This window comes from Ictidomys tridecemlineatus, chromosome 3 (assembly GCF_052094955.1).
Source record: "Ictidomys tridecemlineatus isolate mIctTri1 chromosome 3, mIctTri1.hap1, whole genome shotgun sequence".
NCBI lineage: Eukaryota > Metazoa > Chordata > Mammalia > Rodentia > Sciuridae > Ictidomys > Ictidomys tridecemlineatus.
In genome coordinates this window covers 16,612,586-16,633,075 of record NC_135479.1, presented here as the reverse complement: position 1 = coordinate 16,633,075, position 20,490 = coordinate 16,612,586, and the positions used below count along the sequence as shown (strand labels likewise).

The window sequence follows — 20,490 nt, the reverse complement described above, 5'->3', positions numbered from 1 at the left end:
AAAACCTATACTATGAAATCTATAAAAATTACCAAAAAAAAAAAAAAAAAGGTTAAAGAAGTCCTAATTAAATGAGAAGACATACCATGCTCATGATCAGAAGATATAGCATTGCTGAAATGGCAATAATCTCCCAACACTGACCTATACATCCAATGCAATCCCATAATACTCAAAAAATCTTGAAAAGAAAAGCCAAGTAGGAAGATTCATATTTCCAAATGATTTCAAAACACAATTCAAAGCTATTTATAGGTATATTTTGAAAACAGGCATCCAAACAAATTTGTACAATCATGTTTATAAAAACATTATTCATAATAACCAAAACATGTAAACAACTCAAATGTCCATCAATTGATTATAACAAAAATGTGGCTTCTCTATAAAATGGAATATTATTCAGCAATAAAAGAATAAATTATTGGTATATGCTATAACATGAATAAACCTTAAAAGCATGCTAGCTCACCAGTGTGATGTGCATGCCTATAATCCCAGCTACTCTGGAGGAGGAGCCCAAGGCAGGAGGATAACAAATTCATAGCCACCTGGACAATTTAGTGAGGTCCTATCTCAAAATAAGATTTAAAAAGGGATGAGGATGAAACTAAAGTCATAAAGCACTTGCCAAGCAATTGGGCAAGGCCCTAGGTTCAATCCTTAGGTTTTTGTTTGTTTGTTTGTTTTAAATATTTAGTCAAAGAAGTCAGTCATGAAAGACCATATGTTAGGGCTGGGACTGTGCCTCAGCAGTAGAGCACACTGGGCTCGATCCTCAGTACGTACCACATAAAAATAAACAAAATAAAGATATTGTGTCCATGTATAACTAAAAAATATTTTTTAAAAAGACCATATGTTATATAATTTCATTGATGTGACATGTCCAGCCCAGATATTTCCATAGAGACCAAAAGAAAATTAATGGTTGCCAGGGTCTGAGGAGAGAAATGATAATAGAGATTGACTGTTAACAGAGTTTCTTTGGGAAGAGGGGAGTATACTAAAAATTCACTTATTTGTACATCATAAATGGGTTAATTTTGATAAGGAAAATGTATTTCAATAAGACTATTAAGAAAGATAAAGGTTGCTGGGGCTGTAGCTCGCTCAGTGGTAGAGCGCTTGCCTTGCACATGTGAGGCCCTGGGTTCAATCACCAGAACCACATAAAAATGAATAAATAAATGTTAAAAACCAAGTGGTTTTCAAGTGCCTTTCTTGTCAGTTCAGTTCTCTTATAAATAAAGGAAAGAAAGAGAGAGAATGTCAAAATAGCACATAGTTTCTATACAACTTCATTTTGCATAAAAAACGATGAACAACTTGAAGGTAAGCCACACTTCTGCAATTTATTTCCCCTTGAAAAGTTACTTCAGAGTACTAATCTGCCTTCATGTTAGGTTTGCAAACTCATTGCCAACATCATATATAAGCGAAACTTGTGTTTCCTTCAAATTCAAGTTACTCTAAATTAATCTCTGTAAGAAGGAAACAAGGTTGGGCACAGGAGCATATATGCCTTAATCTCAGGGACCCCAAGAGAGGCTGAGGCAGGAGGATCTCAAATTCACGGCCAGTCTCAGCAACTTAACAAGGGTTGGGGATTTAGCTCTGTGGTTCAATCCCCACTACCAAAACAAAAACAACAACAAAAAAGAGAATGAAATGAGGAAGACCCAACATATCACTGATAAAATCAGTCATTTAAAGTTAAGACATCAGTAAATGAACACAAAATTTTTAGTTTAAGGAACACAAAATCCTATTACTGGGAGGGTTATCATCAGGGACTTAGGACTGGAATGTATTATTTAAAAGCTTTAAAAAAAGTTAACAGTATTATACTCTGCCTGCAGAATATTGTAACAGATTGTTGGCAAGCCTTTTATTTAAAAAAAAGGGTAGTTCAAAGAGAAAGAATTTGGCATTGGCATTGCCAGCACTACCCAGCATATAAAGAAGATGTCCTGATCCACAATATGAGCTTCTGAGGAGAGTATGTGCTGAACAACAGAAAATATGCTGATCAAACAACTTACTTTCAAAGCAGACTGATCATTTTATTTTTTTCCTCTGTAAATCAACAACTTTTTTGTTGCATACAATCTAATGTAAATGTGATGAGCACACATCTATCCCACAGTAATCAGTGGACTAAGATAATTAATATTGGACTAGCAGTCTAGGTTCAGGTCTACAACTAAAGTAAAGGTATGACTTCAGACAAATGCCTTCACTGCTCTCAATTTCTACAAGTATAAAACAAAAGAGCTTAATCAACTTAAATTAAGATTTCTTTTAACTCAAAAGCTCAATGATCCAGAAGCCTGAAAAATACAGTAGTAGCAGTAGTAGTAGTAATAATAATAATAATAATAAAGTAGGGTTCAACACACATTTAACAACACAAAGCTTCTTTTGGAAGGAAATATGTAAAATTTTAAACTATATAATAAATTCTTTCTCAAAAATATTAGAGCCTAAGATAAATATATGTAATATATACACACACACATATATAACAGATTTGATTCTAAATTATAATTAGAAATTGACATAGAAGACCCACTTGTAATAGAGATAAAAACACTTAACTAGTATTCCGTAGTTGAAAATTAAAATATATGGCTACACAATTTTTGTTTTAAATATTTTTTTCAGTTGTAGATGGACACAATACCTTTATTTATTTATGTTTATGTGGTGCTGAGGAACCAACTCAGGACCTCACACATGCTAGGCAAGCGCTGCATCACTGAGCTATAACCCCAGCCCGGCTACCCAATTTTTTAAAATCTAGACTTTCATCATATAAAATTAAAACTTCACTTAAAGGAAAAGACGCAACATAAAGCGTACAAATAGACTTTAAAATATTTTACTGAGTCAGGTGCCGTGGCACATGCCTATAATCCCAAGGACTGAGGCAGGAAGATGGCAAGTTCCAAGTTAGCCTCAACAACTTAGCTGAGTCCTGGACAACTTAGTGAGACTCTGTCTCAAAATAAAAAATAAAAAGAGCTTGGGATGTAGAACTCAGTAACAAAGCATCTCTGGGTTCAATCCCCAGTTCAAAAATGAAGGCAAGAGATCATAAAAGTCAAGAGCCCAGCAAGGCATCAGTGGCACATGCCTAATAAACCCAGATACTCAGGAAATCGGGGAAGAAAGATCATAAGTTCAGGGCCAACCTGGGCAATTTCGTGATTTTATTTATCTCAAATTAAGATTTTAAGGGGGGCTGGGGATGTGGCTCAAGCAGTAGCACGCTCGCCTGGCATGCGTGCGGCCCGGGTTCGATCCTCAGCACCACATACCAACAAAGATGTTGTGTCCGCCGAGAACTAAAAAAAAAAAAAGATTTTAAGGATTGCAGTTGTAGCTCAGTGGTAGAATGCTTGCCTATCGTGTGATGAACTGGGTTCAATCCTCAGCACCACATAAAAATAAATAAAATAAAGGTATTGTATTCATCTACAACTAAAAAATGTATTTAAAAAAAATACGATTTTAAAAAGGGCGGGGGGTGGGGGGCTGGGGTTGTGACTCAGTGGTAGAGCGCTTGTCTAGCAAGTGTGAGGCACTGGGTTTGATTCTCAGCACTGCACATAAATAAGCAAAAGTAAAGGTCCGGGCTGGAGATGTGGCTCAAGCTCGTCTGGCATGCGTGTGGCCCAGGTTCAATCCTCAGCACCACATACAAACAGGGATGTTGTGTCTGCCGAAAACTAAAAAAATAAATATTAAAATTCTCTCTCTCTCTTAAAAAAAAAAAAAAAAAAGTAAAGGTCCATTGACAACTAAAAATATATTTAACAAAAATTAAAAATAAGGATTAAGGATTGGGGTTTGTCTCCGTTGTAGAATGCTTGCCTAGCACGTGCTAGGCCCTGGGTTCAATCCTCAGCACCACATAAAAATAAACAAAATAAAGTATTGTGCCCAACTACAACTAAAAAATAAATATATAAAATAATAAAAAGGACTGGGGATACAGCTTAGTGGTATAGCACTTGCCTATCACATGTAAGACCCTGGATTTGATCCCTAGTACCACAAAATATAAAATTAGGTGCTCAATTAAAAATTTCAAATTGTTAAGCAGCATGGTAAAGGGAAAGAGGAGGAAGAAAAACAACTTTTTTCAAAGTAGTACAACATAAATGATCGAAAGCAATGAAAGACCATAAAGTATAGGAGCAGAAAGATCTATGTAGGTAAAACAACAATTAACACATTACAAGTAAATGCAAAGCTACTAGGAGATTGTTTAAATATATAAAAGCTAGATATCAAAGACTGGATGGGTCATTTGATAAATAGGGTATTAATAGTAATTAAAGCGAAATAGCTAATAAACAATTTTATTTGCTTCAATATTTACTGTAGAAGATATGAGAGAAGAAAACTTACTTCTAAATTATTCTTTTTAAAGCATACAGATTACAAGCTAAGCTCGGTGGAGCATACCTGTAATGGCAGTAACATGGGAGGCTGACACTAGGGGATCAAAAGTTTGAGACCAGCCTCAGCAACTTAGCAAGACCCTGTCTCAAAATTTAAAAAGCTAGGGATATAGCTCAGTAGTAAAGCACCACAGTACAATCCCCAGTACCGTGAGTGAGTGACTAAATCACTAATAGTGAACCAAATTCATCATTAAACAAACAAGATGCTTCCAAACTGATATATCAGATGCCAGGTAGTCTTGAGTCCCAAAATAAGTCTCTGGGTTTTAAAGGCATTTAAGTATAAATTATAAAATGGCTGGTGAGAAAATCCTAGGTGACAGTCAAATGAGAGAAGTGACCTTCTATAAATCCCAAGAGGACAGAATTCAAATGTTTCCTTTATCAACATTTACCCAGCCCCTTGCTCAACTCTCAGGAATATTTAGGCACTCAACAGACATTAAACAAAAATTTTTAAATGGCCAGGAGTGGTGGTACACACCTGTAATCTCAGCAAAAGTGAGGCGCTAAGCAACTCAGTGAGACTCTGTCTCTAAATAAAATACAAAAATAGGGCTGGGGATGTGGCTCAGTGGTTTAGTGCCCCTGAGTTCAATCCCTGTACCCAAAAAAATAAATAAAACAAAAAAAATTTTTAAATGCCACCAGTATTAACTCCCATCTACTCAATGTCTCTACAACTCCAAATGGACCAAATTGGCCTCTAATGAAGGATGGGATCAGAAGGCAAATCAGCATTAGTAATATGAGGGCTTCTAAAAGGGAAAACCACATGCCAGTCAGTCCAAAAAGAAAATAAGCACCTAAGCCAGGGGCAATGGCAAGCACCCTAAAATCCCTGGGACTCCAGAGGCTATGGCAAAAGGACCGCAAGTTTGGGCCTCAGCAATTTAGGAAGACCCTGTCTAAATATAAAAAGGGCTAGGGAATGTGGCTCAGTGGTAGACCACCACTGGGTTCAACTCCCGGTACAGAGAAAAAAAAAAAATAAGTATGATTTATATTTGCTTTCACAAAAGTCTTGATAAAATTCTACATTTTTTAAAACCTGAGTAACCACAGAATTGAGAATATTTACTACAAATAAGGCAAGATTTAAACATAGAAAATTATGGATAGATACTGAGGAACTTCCTCAAATGAAGAAATAAGGACTGATCTTAGGAAATGTTTTACAAATGCGGTATTTAATATTTTCATAAACTGAGTAAAAGATACAAAGAATTCTCCATTCTGCTAACGAAATGCCACAATGAGTCAGAAAACTAAGGGAACTGAGAGATGGTAAGAATTTCTAAGTGCATCAAATAAGAAACATTTGTAAAACTTCGGATTTATTTTCATCCGAGAGAATACAACAAGGATGAAAGCTGTCTAAACATAGGAAGGCCTGTCCAGCAGAGGAGAAACTAGACTTGCTCTAGGCAGTTCCTGTGTAGACAAAATTGGGCCCAAAGTGGAAATTCCAAAGAGAGGTACATTTTAACTAAAGCTTTCTAACCATCAGAGCTAACAGGGTGATTCTTAACTCTGGGTTATTTCTAAGAGCCCACTGATAGAAGATACTAAAATATTGTAGGCAGGAAAATGGCAAGTATGTTATAATATGGAAAAATGAAAAGTAAAGCATTTACAGAATGAAAATTTAAATTATACTTAATATAATTTATGAGTTCTAGTCCAGGAAGGAATTTTTGAATAATTATAGAATGTTCCTTAAAGTCAATGTGATGTTCTACAACCAAAAAAAAAGACCAAACTATATTAGCAACAAAGAGAAAACTTAAATATATTTTCCTATCCTTCTACCAATTTATAGTTTTATAAAATGTAATTCTCGGGCTAGGGATGTGGCTCAAGCAGTAACGCGCTCGCCTGGCATGTGCAGAGCACTGGGTTCAATCCTCAGCACCACATAAAATAAAATAAAGATGTGGTGTCCACTGAAAACTGAAAAATAAATATTTTTAAAAATCTCTTAAAAAATGTAATTCTCAAACTTTAAAAATATTTAATAAAAAATAAAATAAAATCATTCTGAGAGGTTATAAATAAATCCAGAAGGGAAAAACAATGATGACAAAGATCCAAAGAAGAAGGGGCTGGGGCTGTAGCCCAGTAGCAGAGCACTTGCCTGGCATGTGTGAGGCACTGGGTTCAATCCTTAGCACCACATAAAAAGAAACAAACAAAATAAAGGCATTCTATCATCTACAACTAAAAAAAAAATAATAATTTTGTTTTTAAATCCAAAGAAAATGACAAAAGAGGAAAAGAGGTTGAAGGAGGTCTCACTGGAGATTTTTTTTTTTTTTGAGGGGGGTGGGGACACCAGGGATTGAACCCAGGGGCACTTAACCACTGAGCCAGATCCCCAACTCTTTTTATGTTTTATTTAGAGTCAGGGTCTTGCTAAGTTGCTGAAGCTGGCTTTGAACTCTCGATCCTCTTAACTCAGCTTACTGAGCTGCTGGAATCACAGCATGTGTCACACCGCCTGGCCTGTAGATTAAATTTAAAAATCAAGCACCTTGGGGTGAGGATGCAGCGGGGTGGAAGAGCACTACTAACCCTGCATGTATGAGGCCGAGTTCAATCCCCAGTATCACAAAAATAAAAATAAAATCAAGCGCCTTCAATTGAGAAAACAGGAAAGCTAAAAATCAGAATATATATCAGTATGATAAATACTAATTTATCTACCAAATCTCAATACAAAATATTAAACTTTTAAGCTTGAAAAGTTAGAGTATATTTTTCTGTAACAGATAAATCTGTAGAATGTGTTTTCATCAAGAAGCATTAAGAGTTAAAGACAGATTTCCAAGAAGTGTTTTAAATAAATTTATGGATAAATCCATTCTGGAGTCCTACAAAATAGAAGTGACGCCTGAAGTAAAACCCTAAGTTTCTGAGGTTAATCTTTTTTTCTTTTATCCAATATAACACCTCATCATAAATTATCCCTTGGTGCCAATTTATATAGAACAAATGGCTGATAGATTCATATGACAATGGCTGTCAGCAAACTGGTTCTCTTTTTCCAAAAGCAAATATTAAATTATTGGTATGGTTCCTTCTATTCTTTAATATTTTTTTTAGTTGTCAATGAACCTTTATTTATTTATTTATATGTGGTGCTCAGAATCAAACCTAGTTCCTCTACCACTGAGCAACAACCCCAGCCTTCCATTTTTTTATCTAGGTATGTGTATGTAGTACATAATTATAAATATATGTATATAAATATATATATATTCTTTATCTTTTATACATTTGGAATATTCCTTAAATAACCCTGTCCTGAATTTTTCATTTATCATATATTCAACATAAAACATTTAAAATTCTTCAAAAACTAATATTTTATGGTTGGTTGTATAATGATCTACCATTAAATAAACCATCCTTTATTTTCCCATTAATCCTGGTGCTTATGAATATCTTTGTTCACAAATCTTTCTAAGTATCTCTATTCTTCCCCTTTGGACAAATTCCTAGAAGTAGAATTACTGAATTAAAGGATGCTTTTACCATCAAAATATTATATTTCAAAAGCAGAATTCAATTACCAATTTGATAGGTAAAAAATACTTGTCATTTAACACGTATTATTTTGATTTATTTATCAGAATTAAAATGTTTCTCATATGCTTCTTAAGTCATTTGTATTTCATTTCTTCTTTGTAAACTCTGATCAAGTTGCCAGTAAAGCTTTTCTTACTTTCTCCTGGGCTGATAAATTGCTGAAAGCCAGTTGAGATGAAGTCACATATCAGTGACTTCAGCTCCCCCTGCTGGCCAAAAAATATCAATATGATCAGGAGCCAGATAAAGGGAAAGTGGACTACCATTACAAACTTGCCCATTTTCTGGGCTATTGATTACAAGCACTATTTATACACAGTGGGGAAAAAAAAAAAAAAAGATTTTGTGCACCTAAAATTAAACTTACTGGAGATTTGACAGAGAAGTGGAAACGCAAGAACTAATGTCACAAAGAATTCTGTTTATTTTTGGCACTGGGAATTGAACCCAGGGATAGTATACCACTAAGCTACATTCCCACAGCCTCCCAAATTCCTGAAATTATAGGCATGCACCACCACACCTGGTATGTCATAAAGAATTCTAGCATCATCAGATCCCTGCCAAATACACCAATTGATTGGTACATCATAGGCCTAAATAACATTCATTTCCTATACGTGACACTGGGTTGTTAGCAAACTGGTTCTCTTTGGCCAAAAGCAAACATAAGAAAACAAAAACAGCTTTGCATATCAGCATTCAATGTAAGATTATTTTAAAAAATAATAATATGGCCAGGGGTGTAGCTCAGTGTACAGCATTTTGCCTAACATGCAGGCCCTAGGTACAATCCTCTGCACCACAAATAGTATAATTACAGTAAACCTTGGCAACCCTTATTCCAAAGCTGCTCACAACATAGACTGGATCCTACTGTTCCAACAGGTAAGTACAGGACTGGAAAACAGGTGCCACTAAATCAGCTTTTCCACTGATATTCTCCTCAAGTTCTCAATGTAGTGCTTAGACCATTCATTCAACACACATTTACTGAGTGCCATCAAGTGCAAGTAATTAAAGCCAGCCCTTACTCTCAAAGAATTTAGAGATCTGATAAGGTGAAATAGAAGCAAACTACCAGTCGCTACACAATAGAAGTGCTAGGTATGCATACTGCAGAGCAGGCACACCTCAAGAGACCACAATTCCACCAGTGTCAGCCTCTTTTATTACTGTTATTACCACCACTGTTATTATTTGAACTGTACCTTAAAAACTAGAAGAGCTACAAGGAGGCCTGCATTTACAACGATCACTTGGACAGCAACTTGTTAAAGGCAGCCAAAGAAAATGATTAGAGGGCTGGGGATGTGGCTCAAGTGGTAGCACGCTCGCCTGGCATGCGTGCGGCCCGGGTTCGATCCTCAGCACCACATACAAAACAAAGATGTTGTGTCTGCCGAAAACTAAAAAATAAATATTAAAAAAAAAGGAAAAGAAATGATTAGAAGATGATTGAAGTTATGCAAGTAAAATAGTGAAATTCTGAACTCAGAATAGAGAAATGGGGATAACTATGATGGCAGAAGAAGGAATCTAGAAGCCTCCAGAATCCTTGATTTGAGTAATTGGATATTTAACAGTATCACTCACTGGGATAGGAAGATTGGAAGAAGATGGACTTGGAGAAGTGAATGATAAGGACATTTCTAAATGCCCCTGGGACAACAAAGTGGAGATGTCTGGAGATCACAAAACTAGTCAGAAGAGGGAGAAAAAAAAAAATTTGCAAATCATCAGCATATGGATGGCAAGTTAGACAAAGACCTATCTAAAATGTCCTCCAGGAACTGCATAGGGTGAGAGGAGAGGAGGTCAAGACAACTACTGATGCTTTTTTTAAATAATTTTTTTAATATTTATTTATTTTTTAGGTGTAGATGGACACAACATAATGCCTTTATTTTTTATGTGGTGCTGAGGATCGAACCTGGGTCCCACCTGTGCCAGGCGAGTGCTCTATGGCTGAGCCACAATCCCAGCCCCAACTGATGCTTTAAAGAATAAAAGCAGATGGCTTGCAAAGAAAACTGTTAAAGAGCCGGGTGTGGCAATGCACACCTGTAATCCCAGTGGCTCTGTAATCCCAGCAGCTCCCAGCAGTTCCTTGGGAGGCTGAAACAGGAGGATTGCATTCAAAGCCAGCCTCAGCAATGGTGAGGCACTTAGCAACTCAAGTGAGACCCTGTCTCTAAATAAAATACAAAATAGGGTTGGGGTGTGGCTCAGTGGTTGAGTGCCACTGAGTTCAAACAGGGTACCAAAAAAAAAAAAAAAAGAAAAAGAAAGAAAGAAAGAAAGAAAGGAAAGAAAGGAAAGAAAGGAAAGAAAGGAAGGAAAGGAAGGAAAGGAAGGAAAGGAAGGAAAGGAAGGAAAGGAAGGAAAGGAAGGAAGGAAGGAAGGAAGGAAGGAAAGAAAGAAAGAAAGAAAGAAAGAAAGAAAGAAAGAAAGAAAGAAAGAAAGAAAGAAAGAAAGAAAGAAAGAAAACAAAACTGTGAAAGAATAGGCAGAAATGGTGGTAATGATAAGACCAGCCAGCCCAAGTATGGTGGTTAGATTAACCCAGCTATTCCAGAGGCTAAGGCAAGAGAATCACAAACAGTTGAAGGCCAATTTCAGCAATTTAGCAAGACCCTACCTCAATTTTAAAAAAGGGTTAGGGATGTTGCTCAGTGCCCCTGAGTTCAATCCCTAGAAAAAAGGAAAAAAAAAAAAAGTAGCTTTTTTCCCAATTTCTTTAAATCAAGTAACTTACATATTCTCTGTACCTCCAAAACTTACTGTGGCTATTCCCTTACTCTTCTGGTGCAAAGGAGCCAGCAATGTCCAAGGCTGGCTCTCTTTCCTGCTACCTGACTTCTCTTCACACCCAACCTGCATCACTGATGCTCTGCCTCAGCCTGCTCAGCTCTCTCTGAGCACTCTCTAGCCTGGTCCAGTAGCCCTGCCTCATAGTCCAGACATTCAATTGACCCCTTCACTTCAAAATAAGGAGAGAAGAGAAGGAATATGGGAACTAGTCTCTTAATGAAAACTGGCAACCCAACATCATAACACCTACTTATCTGGAGAAATCCCAGACAACTATAAAAATCAGATGTGAAAGCACTGAACTCTTCCTCTGTATAAAATGCACACAGACAAAACTATATCATTTTGCAATGGACTTCCCTCTGGGTTTCAAAAGAAAACCTTAGCTGGGTGCTGTGGCACCCATGTAATCTCAATGGCTTAGGAGGCTGAGGCAGAAGGATCAAGAGTTCAAAGCCAGCATCAGCAATTTAGCAAGGCCCTAAGCAACTCAGTGAGACCCAGTCTCTAAATAAAATACAAAAGAAAAAAAAAAAAAAGGCTGGGGATGTGGCTCAGCGATTAAGCACCCCTGGGTTCAATCCTAGCTTTAAACTTGGAATCCTCCTGCCTAAGCCTCCCAAACTGCTGGGATTACAGGCATGCACCATTGTACCCAGCCTAAAATTCTGTTCTCTAAACCGTTAAGTTTATGTCACTTTGTTATGGTAGCCCTAGCAAATAGATGTCATGAAGAAAATTAGCAATTAATATTTATTGAGCACCTACCATGTGCTAGCCTAACTACACTACATCAATAAAAGTCCAACCTAGGATTGAGGTACTATAATTATACCCTTTTCTTTTTTTTCTTTTTTTAATATTTATTTAATTGTAAATGAACACACAGTAGTATCTTTATGTATTTTTAAGTGGTGCTGAGGATTGAACCCATAACTTACATATTCTCTGTACCTCCAAAACTTACTGTGGCTATTCCCTTACTCACACATATAAGACAAGCACTTTACCACAGAGCTACAGCATCAGCCCTAATTATACTCTTTTCAAAGATGAGGATACCAAGGCTCTAAAAAGTTAATGAATTTGCTCAATATCACACAACCAGAGGACCTCCCCTACTTTTTTTTTTTTTTTTTTTTGAGACAGGTTCTCACCGAGTTGCTAAGTGCCTTGTCATTGCTGATAGCAGTCTTTGAACTCATGATCCTCCTGTCTCAACCTTCCAAACTGCTGGAATTACAGGCATGCGTCATCACACCTGACTCAGAGCACCACTCTTACTACTAGGGTATGAGGAGCTATTATTAATAGTAGTTATTATAACAACAGTAGTAATTCACTAAGCCAGACACTTCCCCTTGTCCTTTACAGATATAATACACACAAAAATCTTCTGAAGTATTATTATTTCCAGTACAAAGAAGGACCCTCACCCTAAACCCCAGAGAGATTAAGAAAATCACTAAAATCATATAGCCAAGAATGATAACAATATATCTAACTGCAAACTTCAGGGAATAATAGTGAAAACCTTTTACTAAAACTCACTTTTACTAAAGTAAGTAAAAAAAATTTTAATATCTGACACTGCAGTTCACTACTAAAAATACACATCTATAAATTCAAAATTCTTCAAGATCCTAGCCAGGCACAGTGGCACACGCCTATAATCCCAGTAGCTCAGGAGGCTGAGACAGGAAGATCCCGAGTTCAAAGCCAGGCACTAAGCAACTCAGTGAGACCCTGTCTCCAAATAACATACAAATTAGGGCTGGGAACATGGCTCAGTGGTCAAATGCCTCTGAGTTCAATCTCCAGTATCGCCCCCCCCCAAAAAAAATTCTTCAAGATCCCAAGAAAGGGGGCTGAGGATGTGGCTCAAGCAGTAGCGTGCTCGCCTGGCATGCATGCGGCCCGGGTTCGATCCTCAGCACCACATACAAACAAAGATGTTGTGTCTGCCAAAAAATAAATATTAAAAAAAAAAAAAAAAGATCCCAAGAAAGCACATGTCTTAGATTACTGAACCCTTTACATATATATCCCTTCAGGCAGTGTACACTAGAGTCTGCCCTTTCAGCTATGGCTTACCACTTCTCTGACCTCCAGACAGGAGAAGAAAAATGTGAGGACTAAGATGCTGGATTTTAATTTTATATTCAAGTGTCTGAATTTGATATAAATATCAGAAAGTATAAAAAGATATAATGTAAGAAGTCTTCTTGAGCTGGGAATGTGGCTCAAGCGGTAGCACGCTCGCCTGGCATGAGTGTGGCCCGGGTTCATTCCTCAGCACCACATACAAAGATGTTGTGTCCACTGATAACTAAAACATAAATATTAAAAAATTCTCTCTCTTAAAAAAAAAAAGAAGTCTTCTTCCCACGCTCTCCTCTACCTGCCTAATTCCTATACTTAACAGGCAACCAATGTCACCATTTTCTTGTTTATTCTTCTAAATTGTTTTTCCTTTTTTTCAGTCTGAGGATCAGATGCAGGGCTTTGCACATGACAGGCAAATGCTCCTCCATCAAGCTTCATCCCAGTCTCTTTTTTTTACTTCATTTTGGGACAGGGTCTCATTAACTTGCCCCATCTGACCTCAAATTTACAATCCTCCTACCTCAACCTCTGAATATCTGAGATTACAGGTGTGTACCACTGTACCTGGCTCCTCTAGAGTTTTTTTTAAATGCATGTATAAACCAAACAATTTTTTTTTCTTTTTATCTTCTTTTTATTCCTTCCTTCCAGCCTGCCTGCCTTTCTTCTTTGTGCTAGAAATGGAACCCAGGGCCACACACATCATGCTAGGCATATACCCTATCACTTATACACCCAACTTTTTTTTTCCCCCATAAAACACAAAGGATGACATATTATACATACTATTCTGCATCATGCTTTTATTATCACTTAATTTACATCTTGGAGATCTTTTCATATAATATTGGATTACATTTTAATTCTATCCTTTTCCTTGTTTTAATTCTTTTGTTTTGCTTTGTTTTTGGTACTGGGGACTGAACCCAGAGAAGCTTTACCACTGGAGCCACATCCCCAGCCTTTTTTATTTTTTTGATACAGGGTCATACTAAGTTGCTTAGGGCTTTGCCTAGTTGCTGGTGCTGGCCTCAAACTTGCCATCCTCCTGCCTCAGCTGCTCCAGTTGCTGGGATTACAGACATATACCACTGTGCCCAACTGCTGTAATACTTTTTACTCGCTTTCATCATAATTCAGTCTAGCACACAAGACACCCAGCAGCCCCGAAGAACTACCTGACAACTGATGGTGGCTCCATGCCACACACCAAAAACCATTTATCTTTTCTCTCCTACTCATCTTCATTTTGCTCTTTCCTCCCAGTTGCCAAATCCTCCCTCTTCCTCTGCATCTCAACCATCCCCTAACACTGACAAGTGGACATGGAAACACTGATATTGCTTAGTCATGGCTGGCAATATTCAGGTTTTAAAAAGGTACAGATATCTGATATAGAGAAAAAAGAATAAATAAGAATTTCCATGGGAACTTCTAACTAACAAGAGTGCCTTAAACTGAGGAGTTTTGTTTGGAGTTATTTTTTCTTTGGTACCTTGATTTTTGAGATGGATAAGTACAAGAACTTTTTTTTTTATATATATTTATTTTCTAGTTTTAGGTGGACACAATATATTTATTTTATTTTTTTTTTTAATCTGGTGCTGGGAATCAAACTCAGTGTCTCAGGCATGCTAGGCAAGGGCACTACCATTTGAGCCACATGCCCAACCCCACAAGCACTATTTTCTATAAGCATGGCAACAAGCACATACTCAGGTCTCACATTTAACGCCTGGCAGAACTACAGAATTAATTCTAAAACACTTAGAAGCAACGCATATGAAGTACAGAAAATGAATATTTTAGCTTCAAAATACACATTTTAATTAACATATAATTTCTTTTTACTTAAAAAATAAGTAGCTCCAATTTGAAAATACATCCCAGAAACATTTTAATGATATTAACAATAGAGGGCTGGGGATATAACTTAGGTCTGAGAATATAGCTCAGTTGGTAGAGTACTTGCCTCACGTGCACAAGGCCCTGGTTTCAATCCACATACACACGCAAAAAAATTAGTTTATATTTTGGGGCTGGGGTTGTGGCTCAGCGGTAGAGCGCTTGCCTCGCACGTGTGAGACCCTGTGTTCAATTCTCAGCATCATATAAGAAAAAATAAGTGAAATAAAGGTACTGTTTCCAACTACAACTAAAAAAATAAATATTTTTTTTAAAAATGAAAAAAAAAAGAAGTTCCCTCTCCAGCTACCAACTCAGAGTTCAGTCCAGCACACAAGGTACCTGGTAGCCCTTAAGAACTACCTGAGACAACTGATGATGGCTCCAGGCCACACACGAAGGACTGGAATTTGTTCCTCTTCTCCCCAAAAGTGATGCTTTTTTTCTACCCAGATCAACACTACAAATTTTTTTAAACTTTTTTTAGTTATACATGGACACAATATCTTTATTTTTTATTTATTTTTAGGTGATGCTGAGAATCAAACTGAGTATCTCACATGTGCAATGCATGCATTGGGCTGGGGATGTGGCTCAAGCAGTAGCGCGCTCGCCTGGCATGCGTGCAGCCCGGGTTCGATCCTCAGCACCACATACCAACAAAGATGTTGTGTCCTCTGAGAACTAAAAAATAAATATTAAAAATTCTCTCTCTCTCTCTCTTCTCTCACTCTCTTTAAAAAAAAAAAATGCATGTACTTAGCTACTGAGCCACAACCCCAGCCCCAAATACTACAATTTATGAGTTTTTTAAAGTAATAAAAATCACGAGGAAAATGTTAGCAAATAAAAAATTTGTCTGACCTTTGTCTGAAGATATTTTCCACTGATCAAAGAATTGAAGGGAACATAAAATTAAGACAGCCACATCCCTACATCCTCAAGTAGTTAACAGGTAGTAACTCTGTATGGAACACTGACATTCATTCTGTATTTCTGCCATGCTAAAGACCTTTTGTGGCTGAGGTTGTGGCTCAGCGGTAGAGCGCTTGCCTAGTGCATGCAGGGCCCTGGGTTTGATCCTCAGCACCACATATAAATAAATAAAATAAAAGTTTTGTGTCCAACTACAACTAAAAAAAAAAAAAGACCTTTTTGTACACTTCAGAGGTTACCATATTGTAACACCCGAAGTTCAAAGATTTAGAGGTAAAACCCTGAAACATCATAGCAGGCCTCCCTGAATCTAATACCTTAATTAAAACCAAGGAACTATAACATGAAATCCAATATTCTATCCCAATCTTCTTGACTGTTTTCTAGAAGCATAGAGGGATTGTTAAGAAGTGCAAACAATGGGACTGGGGATGTGGCTCAGTGGTAGAGTGCTCACCTAGCATGCATTAGGTACTGGGTTCGATCCTCAGCACCACATAAATGTAAAATAAAGATATTGTGTCCACCTAAAACTTAAGAATACATATTAAAAAAAAAAGTGCAAACAACAACTTTGGGAGGCTGAGGCAGGAGGATCCATAAGTTCAATGCCAGCCTGATCAAGACCCTCAGCAACTTAATGAGACCCTATTTCAAAATAAAAAAATATAAAATAAGGACTGGAGTGTAGCTCAGTGGTAAAGCACCCCTGGATTTAACTTCTACTACAATAAAAGAAGAAGAAGAGAGGAGGAGGAGGAGGAGGAAACAAGAGCTGAAGCATAGCTCAGTGACAGAGCTTTTACCTAGCACTCACGAAGCTCTGGGTTTGATCCCAGGCACTGCCAAAAAAAAAAAAAAAAAATGTAGAAATGCTCCATACAAAGTCATCTGATTCCTAGGGAGTCAAAATTCCTACAGTCAAGAATTCCTAGTTAACCCCCATGCAAACCCCTCCAATTCTACAGGAAAAAATGCTGGAAAAATTATGATACTTTAGCTTCTTTTATACTAATACAAACAGTCATTAAACAACAATAGCAGCTAAACCATAAATGAGGATGAAAACTCCCATCTACATTACCTAAAGATTTCCCACAAGTCTAAATATTTAGTTAAATTTTTTCCCCCTATGATGCTAGGGATCGAACCCAGAGCTTTATGCATGCAAGGCAAGCACTCTACCAACCGAGCCATATCCCCAGCCCCAAGTTCAAATATTTAGGTTAAACAGATTGCATTATTCTGATTTATTCACCATTCCATTTATCTGGAATTAAACAGATCAGATTACCACAAAACAATCTTTTCTAAACTAGTATCGAACGCCAAAGGAAGAGCAAGTTGGTAAAGAGCTTCCATCATTTTCTCTGTCCTTCCTCCCACTTCTTCCCTATATATGTCATAAGCTATGTCCTCTACTTAGTTCTAATGGAGAGTTCTTTGGCCATCTGTATATAAGAGATCAGAAGGTGCCCTAAGAATCTGGAGAACCACCACATCAACAGGAGCTTTTTCATCTAAAGGTCACCTGTCCACAATGCCCAAATGAGGTTTAACCCTATAAGGTGAAATTTGGCACAAGTGCCACCTGTTGAAGAAAGGAAAACAAAAAAAGCCAGGCATGGTGGCATACACATGTAATCCCAGCGGCTTGGGAGGATGAAGCAGAAGGATTGCAAGTCAAGGCCAGACTCAGCAACTTAGCAAGATGCTCAGTAAATTACCAAGACTCTGTTCTCAAATTAAAAAATAAAAAGAGTTAGGAATGTAGCTCTGTGTAAAGCACCCTTAGGTTCAATCCCCAGTACCAAAAAATAAATTTAAAAATCTCACACACCTATGGTGCAACAGGAGGACTCTCCAAAGAGTTGTACATATAAACCAGCAGGCCTTAGAGTGTTCTAATATACTACATGAAGTTTCAGAGTAAACAAATGGTTAATGACACATCTTTTGTAACACGTGAATCAGCTACTGATTTGCAAGAGTGGGACACACCCTAGTACCTATGACTCTAAAGTACCTGTTTGAAAATGAACCTGGAAGTCTGAATGCCAATCCATGCTACCAGGATTGGAACAGAATTCTACAAGTATGCAGGCTGTTATAATTTAAAGTTAAAAAGATAAACACATCATTATACTAAATGTTGATTTGAGAACTGCACTAATATTCTATACCAATAATCAAGAACAATAACAATTTACAAATCCTAGGAAATTAATACTAAGGTTTTGACAGGAAAGGGTAAGGGGACTGAAGAGTACAAATCTAAGAATCGAAATTTCTCAATTTTAAAAAAGTCAATAAAATAAACTTGGTAACGAAAAACAACACATCTTACCTTAAGAGGCATCCAAATAGCATTCATAGTGTCAGGAATAGTTCAGACAATACTCAGAAATGAACGAGAAGAGTCTTAGTAATTCCCTCAGTCACCAGATAGGAGCAAGTAGGAAAATTGTTTCAAGAAGGTTTCTGAAAGAAAGGATTTTCATTTAGAGAAAAAAATAAAATACACGAATTGATTTCAGCTATCTGTGAAAAAACTTGGAAGTTCTAGCTTTTTTCATCAACCGGAAAAGGTAATGGTAGAGTGGTAGAGTGCTTGCATAGCACTTGAGGCACTGGGTTTGATCCTCAGCATCATATAAAAATAAAAAAGTAAAGGTAGTGTGTCTATCTACAACTAAAAAATAAATATATAAAAAAAAAAAGGTATGCAAGATAAAACTCCCTTTGGAAAAGGCAAATGTGTGGGTGGATGTGTGTGAGAAAAACACTTTACATAAACAAGAAATAAATATGTAACACATATTATAGAATATAAAACTGTTTATCAAAGAATTAGAAAACCAAAATCCCGGACAGAAAACATGATTATCCACAGTATTTCATAATTACCAAAAAGTGACTTGTTAATTGACCACCTAAAAAAGATCCTTGCCACATTTAATTGTACTCAGTAAATTAAAAACCTCTGATGATTCCAACTGTCCTAAATTTTCTTAAACTTAAGTTTATGCATCGGTTTATGTGAAAAATAAGACCTGTTCTTCACCCAAGTAGTACAAGAAAATAAAAGACCCTTCTTTCCTAGATATCTTTAAAAGCAGACCATACAATTTAAGTTTGTATGCAGGCAAGAGGATGAACTAAATGACCTCCTACAGGATCCTTGTTCAAGTCCTAGGCCTGAATGAAATTCCAGCTTAACCAGTTACTGCTTCGCTTAAAATGGAGGATTGCCCTGAGTAGGGACAAACATAAAGCACTCACCTCTTAAAACATAAATTCTGAAAAAAAAAATTGAAAGAGTAAAGTACCCTCACTTAAAAAAAATGTAAATATTGAAAACCTCCAGAGTGGATTTGTTCTTGCTAAGCGTTTGTCACTTCGGCTTCGAACACTTGTCCATCACTTTCCTTACCGCTCGTCGGATTGGGGGGAGGGGGCGGGAGGAGTTTTGACTCTTGACCCAATCTCAGGAGGGTTTAAGAACCGCCCCCCCCCAAGATTCCCACCTCCAAAGACAGCGAGATAAGAGAAAGGGGAGAGCCCGGGTTCTCACCCCTCCCCCCGCCTTGGACCCTAGTCCCAAACCTCCGCCGCCCCCCCCCTCCGCCAGCCTTCCCGCAGTGGGGCGACTCCTCCTGCCCCATTCCCATTGTTAGGGAGGGGGCTAGTGGGGCAGTGGGCTCGGGGTAGAGGCGCCGGTGGCCGTTGCCCCGGCTCTCTTCAAGAGGGGGCGGCCCGCGGGATGCAGCTTCCCTTCCTCTCCGCGTCGGTCCGTCCCACCTCGGCTCGGCCTGCCGCCCCAGGCTCCGCTCGGCACCCCCGGCCCGGCCCGCCCCCCAAGGCGGCCAGGCCCCCGGCCGCTCGGTGGGCAGCCTGTGGCCCAGGCCTACGGGTGGGCGCGGGGCGGGAGTCCCTCAGCCCCGCACACGCGTACCCGCTCCCCCAGCCCAGCCGCTTCCAGGGCCCTTCGCGGCGCCCGCTCCCCGGGCCGCTCGGCCCCCCGCCTCCCGGCCGCGCCGCCCCCCTCGGGCTCCCCGTAGGGGGCCGCCTCCCCTTCCCCACCATCACCTCTACCCACTCATGCCCCCACCCCCCGGGGCACCAGTGCCAACGGCGGCTCCCCCAGCCCCGGACCTACCTGCACGGCTCAACCAAGCCTAGAAGTGGGGGCGGGGAACCTTCCGCCCTCCTCTGTCTCTCATTGGCTCCTCCAAGGCATATCGTAGGCGCCATTGGCTGAGAGCGGATGTCCGTCAGGCTGGCGGGGCGGGACAGAAGGGGGAGAGGGATGCTGGTGCCTCGGCGTCTCTTGTCTCTGTGTATCTCGCTGTCTCTGTCTCTGTATGGGCCTTTGGAAATGAGAGGCTTTAGGACGCGAGGATTGGAAGAGGGCCTGAGGTGGGAGAAATAGGAATCCCGGCAGTGCTTCACATCAGTCGACCACTTCGAACCCCCTACCTAAGTCCCTTAGGTCCTCTTCTCCATCACCCAAAACCCCGACCCCTCACCCTTTAGGTTCTTCATCCAGGAAGCGACGCGATAAAAACTCAAGGCCGGAAGGCCATAGGGGGCGATTTTATATCTGTATGTAAAATATACACATACAAATATTTATAAAGTCAACCATATATAAGGTCGTGAG

General features: G+C 38.6%; 1 protein-coding gene across 10 annotated transcripts in view; it reads right to left on the bottom strand.

The window, feature by feature from the left end:
- Positions 1-20,031, bottom strand: part of Kansl1 (KAT8 regulatory NSL complex subunit 1) — a 197,334-nt gene extending 177,303 nt beyond the window's left edge. For 2 of the 10 annotated variants that reach the window (XM_078041930.1, XM_078041928.1), the window contains exon 1: positions 18,175-19,398. The gene's annotated coding sequence lies outside the window, so the exon portion shown is untranslated. Of the gene's footprint in view, positions 1-18,174; positions 19,405-19,986 lie in introns of those variants that run through there. The other 8 variants (XM_078041926.1, XM_078041931.1, XM_040268651.2 and 5 more) reach the window with 6 other exon arrangements.
- Between the last annotated feature and the right edge of the window lie 459 nt (positions 20,032-20,490).